The sequence below is a fragment of the Bos grunniens genome, chromosome 28, assembly GCF_055505025.1.
Source record: "Bos grunniens cultivar Pamir isolate PY7600 chromosome 28, Bosgru_T2T1.0, whole genome shotgun sequence".
NCBI lineage: Eukaryota > Metazoa > Chordata > Mammalia > Artiodactyla > Bovidae > Bos > Bos grunniens.
The window spans coordinates 42,458,640-42,465,783 of NC_141192.1; positions in this window are offsets into that span (position 1 = coordinate 42,458,640).

Here is a 7,144-nt window from a genome sequence, read left to right on the forward strand (position 1 = left end):
AAGCAACCAGCATCACTTCACTGTAGGCAAGTTGGCAGTTGAGTCCCATCTTTTTTTTGCAAATTAGAATTCTTCATACGTGTGTGTGTGTTATAAAACAAGGACAAATGCTACTTCAGTGTTTGTAACCTTGTGTGTGTGTATGTGTGTGTGCTCAGTCATATCTGACTCTTTTCGGCCCCCTGGACGGTAGCCTGTCAGGCTCTTCTGTCTAGAATTTTTCAGGCAAGAATACTGGAGTGGGGTGCTGTTTCTTCCTTCAGGGGATCTTCCAGACTCAGGGAATCTACGTCTCTTGAGTCTCCTGCATTGGCAGGCAGATTCTTTACCACTGAGCCATCTGGGAAGCCCATATGTGTGTAAAATACACTAAAATATATTTTATTTATAGCATTTTACTAAAATACTATATACTAGAACACCCAGGTGATTCTGCCGTGTTATTTGCTCTCAAGAAAGGGGCAAAGTGAAGACTCCCAGTGCAACTCAGTGGGCCCAAATTGGACCTTCCCACAGTCTAGGCTGTGCTTGCCCCCACCCCCAGACCACTATCCCTTTTGCTGTTCCCAACTCCCAGTTCCTGCAGCAGGAAACCCAGTGGTCTGGCCTGGGCACTGGGGGAGTCGAAGGTACCTGAAGGGCTGGCTGGGTGAAGGAGGACACGTGACCTTTAAAACAACCCTGCAGTGTGGGGAGTGGTCCGTGTGGCTCGGGCAGCGGCCAGGGCCCTGTCTTCTTCGGTACAAATGCATGTGGGACGGCCACTCCTCCAGCAGAGAGTATTCCAACAGAGTACTTCTCAGTGTTGTTTTTGGTACAAAATAAATGCAAAGGAGATGGCGGGGTAGGGAGTGGCGCAGGCTGGGCCAGCACATTCTGCAGACCTCAGATCATGGAAGCGCTCTCGGGGCTCAGTTGAGGGGGGTGGAGGTGCTGCTGCTCCAGAGGATTTGCAGGCCCAGCAAGTAAAAGCCCAAGCCTGTCCCACCTTGTCCTCATGGACTGTACTTTCAGTTCACAGACATGTATCCGAGCCTGTTACATATGGAGGTAGCAGAACTCATGTTAGAAGATAGCATCTGGAGGTTACGCCTGAAGAACAGCTGACACCTGCTGCGTCAATGTCACGGGTGAAAATGCTTTGGGGCCGTGTGGGCCTGCCGAGCACCTAGTGGGGGCTTTGGAGAGGGTGTCAACAGCCTGCCCGATGCCTTTGTTCTAATCAACTGTGATGAGGATGCCTGATTTTCCACCCCACTTCTCTGGCCTCCAGTTAACTGAAAAACAGGTCCCTGGATACCCAGCTTCCAGCCTGATTCTCTTGACTCCTTGAAGAACTTGCACAAGCCAGTTGAGTATCTATGGAATGCTGAGCAAAAACCCTTATTAAATACATGACCAAAGCAAAATTAGCCAAATAAAAGCAGAAAGCAGTCATAGGTAAGGAAGAGTTATGACCCTAGAGAGGCAGGTGCCTGTACGAGGAGAGGGCAAGGAGACGAGAGAATTACACACTGCCAGCCTCAGGTGGAAGCTCAGAGACCCCTCTCCCTGCTCTCCATTCCATCTCCAAGAAGGAAGCACTAATGAAAGTCAATGGCCATTGAGGTCCCAGGAACACAGAAACCGCTGATAATGGGAAGGCCGATTTTGGTGGGAGGAGTACTTGTGTGAGACATACACATGGTTGTACAGGCTCTTAAAGCCTGTTGTACACAGTGAAGTAAGTCAGAAATAGAAAAATATTGTATATTAACACATATATATGGAATCTAGAAAAATGGTGCTGATGAGCCTATTTGCACGGCAGAAATAGAGACGCAGACATAGAGAACAGACTTGTGGATGCAAAGAGGAAAGGCGAGAGCGGGGCAAGTGGAGAGTAGTACTGAAACATGTATATTACCACATGAAAAACAGATAGCTAGTGGGAAGCTGCTGCATAACGGGGAGATTATACTCTGACAACGAAGATAGCTAGAGGAAAGGAGAGAGTGGGACAAGTGGAAAGAGTAGTACTGAAACATGTATATCACCACATGAAAAACAGATAGCTAGTGGGAAGCTGCTGCATAACGGGGAGATTATACTCTGACAACGAAGAGGGGTGGGATAGTGTTGGGGGTGGAAGGGAGGTTCAAGGTGGAGGGGATGTGTGTATGCTTATGGCTGGCTCACAGTGTTGTATGGCAGAAAGCAACACAGCATTGTAAAGCAATTATGCTCCAATTTAAAATAAAGAGAGAAAGAAATAGACATGGTTAAAGCACAGTCACCATATGACCTGAGAGCACTTCCCTGTCTTACAAGGGCACAGAATCAGAGAAGAAGAGTTAGGACTTAGCTCTGCTCTGTTTCGGGATTTAGGGGAGAGAGCAGCTTACCTTTCATTCTGTCTGTCCTGTCCTCAGGGTGATAAGATGCCAGGGTGGGCTCAGGGAGAAAGGGCAAAAGAGGAGACTACTTAAGATGGCCTCTAGAACATCATCTGTGTTAGAGACAAGTGAAGTGAAGTGAAGTCGCTCAGTCGTGTCTGACTCTTTGCGACCCCATGGACAGTAGCCTACCAGGCTCTGCCATCCATGGGATTTTCCAGGCAAGAATACTGGAGTGGGCTGCCATTTCCTTCTCCAGGGGATCTTCCCAGCCCAGCAATCAAACCCGGGTCTCCTGCATTGCAGACAGACGCTTTACTGTCTGAGCCACCAGGGAAGCCCTTAGACAAGAGCACTCTGAAATCCCCAAGTCCAGCACAATGGTAAGAAAACCATGGGGATCTGAGGTTGGAGGGCGGGCTGGGAAGAGCACTCATTCATCTGATGTGTCATGTGCAGGGATGCCCCAGGAATCTAGATGGAGGTGAGTTTGCAGAATGAGGAGGGTACTCGCTCACCAGACTCCACCTGCAGCTACTGTGTGTCCCTAGCGTGCCCACTGAGCGCTTGTACTCTGGGCTGATCCCCCTCTGCCTTCCTGGCAGAAATACTGGGTTGGCCAAAAGGTTCGTTATCAATTCCCCCCATAGGCTGTTGTGGGGGAAACCGAAGGAACTTTATGGCAAATCCAGTACTAGCAAAGATGTATTCAACTCATTTTCCCCTGGGGTCATACACCATGTGACTTTTCTCAACAAGCTAGTATCAAGACACATCCTGAATGACCATGTCATTGAGCAGTAATTTACACCAGCTCAAGCACCCGGGCTGAAGCACTTCCAGTGTGCTGGGACCTTGAGTTGGAAGGAGCCCAGTAGAAGATGTGCAACTTGAACGTCTCTCCCTCAACTGTGGAAGGAGGAGAGGGAACATGCCCCCAGGGCAGAAGGCACACTCCAGTGCAGATACGTGCCTGGTCACACACATTGATCATTTTCAATGGATTGATATGATTTATGTATCACCTTCGTTGAAAGAACTCCTCTTAAGGTCTTCCCTGGTGGCTCAGTGGTACAGAGTCCACCTTTTGATGCAGGAGAGAGGAGTTCGATCTCTGATCTGGGAAGATCCCACAGGCCACAGAGTGACTAAGCCCGTGCACCACAACTATTGAGCCTATGCTCTAGAACCTGGGAGCCGCAACTACTGAAGCCCAGCATGAAGCCCATGCTGAGCCAGTGCTCAGCAACAAGAGAAGCCCAGGCACCCACCACACCAAAGAGTAGCCCCTGCTTGCTGCAACTAGAGGAAAGCCCTTGTGCAATGAAGACCCGGTGCAACCAAAAATGTGTGCATGCTAAGTTGCTTCAGTCATGTCCAACTGTTTGTGACCCTGTGGATTGTAGCCCACCAGGCTCCTCTGTCCATGGGCTTCTCCAGACAAGAATACTGGAGTGCAGGCAAGAATACTGGAGTGGGTTGCCATTTCTTACTCCAGGGGATCTTGACCCAGGGATCAAACCCATGTCTCTTGTGTTTCCTGCTGGGCAGGTGGATTCTTTACCACTGGCACCATCTGGGAAGCCCAACCAAAAATAAAATAAGTAAAATTATATTAAAAAAAAAACTCTTTAAGACTGCTTTATAAAAATTCACACAACACAATGCAGGCAATTTTTTTGAAAAGTGGGTTTAGAAATCAGCACAAGGGCAGGGAAGAGAAGATGAAGCCAGGGGTAGAATCAGCACAATAAGCACCCACTGTGAGACAGACACACTGTTCTATTCGCCTGCAGCATGTAAATGCAGGATTTTCTGACCTTGAATTCAAATCCAGGCCATGGATCCATGGTGAACGTGCAACTCCAGAGCAGGTGTTTGCCTGGGTATTTCCTGCCAAATGTGTTCGAGCAAGGTGACTTCTGGAAAATACAGGGAGGAGTTACAAGACATTCTCTATATGTCATGAGAGAACTTCAGAGCTGCATGGAGTCCACTCCCAGCCAATGCAGAAAGTCCCTTGTAATGCCCCAAAGACATGGGTTTGATCCCTGTGTCTGAAAGATCCTCTGGAGGAGGGCATGGCAACCCACTCCAGTATTCTTTTCCTTTTCTTTATTATTTTTAATTGAAGGATAATTGCTTTACAGAATTTTGTTGTTTTGGACAGAGGAGCCTGGCAGTCCATAGGGTAACAAAGAGTTGGACATGACTGAAATGACTTAGCACGTACATGTGTGAGTATGTGTGTTGTGTGTGGGGCTGTTATTAGCCAGATAATTTTGTGGTAGGCTGAAAAATGACCCCCCCCCCAAAGATATCTGGGCTAAAGATATAGTCTCTGGAACTTATAAATGTTACCTTATTTGGACAAAAAGTTCTTTACAGATGTGCTTAAAGATCTTGAGATGACCAGATCATTCTGCATCACCCAAGTGAGTCCTCAGAAGACAGAGGCAGAGGGATGACTTCCCTGGTGGTGTGGTGGATGGGAGTCTGCCTGCCAATGCAGGAGACACGGGTTTGATCCCTGGTCCGGGAAGATTCCACATCCTGCTGGGCAACTAAACCCGTGTGCCACAACTACTGAGCCCGTGCTCTAGAGTCCAAGAGCCACAACTACCGAGCCCCTGCGCCCAGAGCCTGTGCTCCACAGCAAGAGCAGCCACCGCGATGAGAAGCCCGCACACGGCAGTGAAGAGTAGCCCCTGCACCACAGTGGAGACCCAACACAACCAAAAGTAAACAAATAAAATCAAAAAACGATCCTATTTAAAAAGAGAGAGGTAGTGGGGAATTTGACTCATGGAGGAGGAGGTGATGTGAAGATGGAGGATGGACTGTAGTGACATGCCCACAGGCCAAGAACTGGCAGAGCCAACAAAAGCTGGAAGTGGGGGCGGGGTGCATTCTCCCTTAGAGCCTCGGGGGGGAGGCGGGTGGCTGTCCACCCTTGATTTGGCCCAGTGAGACTGACTCTGAGCGCGGGCTTCGTAGTTGCAGTGCACAGACTTAGTTGCCCGGCAGGATGTGGAATCTTCCCAGACCAGGGATCAAACCCCTGTCCCCTGCATTGGCAGGCAGACTCCCATCCACTGCACCACCAGGGAAGTCGTCCCTCTGCCTCTGTCTTCTGAGGACATTTGTGATAGCATTTAGGACTCACTCGGGTAACACAAAATGATCTGGTCACCTCAAGATCCTTAATCACATCTGCAAAGAACTTTTTATCCAAATAAGGTAACATTTAAAAGTTCCGGGCTTCCCAGGTGGCGCGAGTGGTAAAGAATCTGCTTACCAGTGCAGGAGACATAAGAGACTCATGGTCAATCCCTGGGTCAGGAAGGTACCATGGAGGATGGCATGGCAGCCTACTCCAGTATTCTCGCCTGGAGAATCCCATGGGCAGAGGAACGTGGTGGTCCATAAGGTCGCAAAGACACGACTGAAGCAGCTTAACATACATATAAGTTCCAGAGACTATCTTTGGCCTTCCTGCCTCGAGAATTGTGAGAGAATAAATTTAAGCCACAAGCTTGCTGCAAGTGTTACAGCAGCCACAGGAAACTGACACAGATTTTCTGGGCACTCTTGTGTTCCTCCCATTTAGTTATTCATCTGTGTTGCAACAGGGCAGCAGCATTTGATCTGCCGGCCAATGCCCTGCGCCCTCTTCCCTTTCAAAACACCCAGAATGCATTTCCTGGTGGGCTCCAAGAGGCAGCTCCTACGGTTATCATGAGGGTTAAGTGAGTTAACGATTATAAAACCCCTGAAATAGTGCCTGGCACAAGATAAATAATAAGTCTATATAATACTTCTTAAATAGGAATGAATGAATGAATATAATCCTCTTTTGGGTACCGAGGTTCCTGCTTTTGCAGTGTGTTTCCTCTACTGGCTTCTCAGCCAGAGAACATTTTAATTTCATCTTGGGTTACTAACTTTCCCTTCAGAATGAGTCACCAACTTTGTATTGTAAATAAGGTTATGGTTCAGTTCAGTTCAGTTCCTCAATCGTGTCCAACTCTTTGCGACCCCATGAACCACAGCACGCCAGGCCTCCCTGCCCATCACCAACTACCGGAGTCCACCCGAACTCAAGTCCATTGAGTTGGTGATGCCATCCAACCATCTCATCCTCTGTTGTCCCTTCTCCTCCTGCCCTCAATCTTTCCCAGCATCAGGGTCTTTTCCAATCAGTCAGCTCTTTGCATCAGGTGGCCAAAGTATTGGAGTTTCAGCTTCAACATCAGTCCTTCCAATGAACACCCAGGACTGATTTCCTTTAGGAAGGACTGGTTGGATTTCCTTGCAGTCCAAGGGATTCTCAAGAGTCTTCTCCAACACCACAGTTCAAAAGCATCAATTCTTCAGCGCTCAGCTTTTTTTATAGTCCAACTCTCACATCCACACAGGACTACTGTAAAAACCATAGCTTTGACTAGATGGACCTTTGTTGACAAAGCAATGTCTCTGCTTTTTAATATGCTGTCTAGGTTGGTCATAACTTTCCTTCCAAGGAGTAACCTTCTTTTAATTTCATGGCTGAAATCACCATCTGCAGTGATTTTGGAGCCCCAAAAAATAAAGTCTGACACTGTTTCCACTGTTTCCCCATCTATTTCCCATGAAGTGATGGGACCGGATGCCATGATCTTAGTTTTCTGAATGTTGAACTTTAAGCCAACTTTTTCACTCTCCTCTTTCATCAAGAGGCTCTTTAGTTCTTCTTCACTTTCTGCCATAAGAGTGGTGTCATCTGCATA